Below are 722 nucleotides of genomic sequence, written 5' to 3' on the forward strand. Positions count from 1 at the left end.
GGGTTTTTTTTTTAAAGAAAAAATTACTGCCATTCACTAGGGCGAAAAATTTCAAAAAAATAAATAATTAAAACAACATCGTTTTGAATCTGGGCGCATAGTGCAACGCGCGCCGTTGTGTAGGATATAAATTGCCATAGAAAATACGCAATAATGATTTTTCATTTATCAGTTCATTTTTAATCAGGCCCAAAATTCATTAAACGGGCCGAAATATTGAAAACGTTACCTAACTGGACCTAGCCTATAACAAACGCATAGAAAAATGCGTTTGTTGAGAGTCGAACTCAAGACCTCCCGCTTACTAAACGGGTGCTCTAACCAACTGAGCTACGAGAGCTGATTGATTACAAATTTGCCTTAGCATTATTTATATGGATTACTAAACGGAATATATGATTTACAGCTGGGTGATAGTGATGTGAATTTAAACGCGGAAAGACGGAAATGACGGAGACCACTGGGCGGGCAGGCTATCTTTTTCAGGCGCTGACGTGTTTTTACTTCTCTGCTCAGTGCTGTACTGCTGTCTGCGCTGCCCAGGATTCCAATTCCTATTCCTATACCCTTACCCTGCTTTTTGCTTCCGGAGTAAGGAATTACACCGCTCATCCCAAAATTCAATTCATATAATCAATTTATTTTATTTATACTCATTTATCTATACTAATAACATTAACAAATTTTATAATGTAAAATTACATCATATACTTTGAAGTGTT

The 722-nt window shown here is 36.6% G+C and overlaps 1 non-coding gene across 1 annotated transcript; it reads right to left on the reverse strand.

The window, feature by feature from the left end:
• Positions 1–266: 266 nt before the first annotated feature.
• TRNAT-AGU lies at positions 267–340 on the reverse strand. Its single transcript has one exon. It is a non-coding gene; the product is annotated as a tRNA-Thr (tRNA).
• Positions 341–722: the final 382 nt, after the last annotated feature.

This window comes from Ipomoea nil, unplaced genomic scaffold (assembly GCF_001879475.1).
Source record: "Ipomoea nil cultivar Tokyo-kokei standard unplaced genomic scaffold, Asagao_1.1 scaffold0444, whole genome shotgun sequence".
NCBI classification, from domain to species: domain Eukaryota; kingdom Viridiplantae; phylum Streptophyta; class Magnoliopsida; order Solanales; family Convolvulaceae; genus Ipomoea; species Ipomoea nil.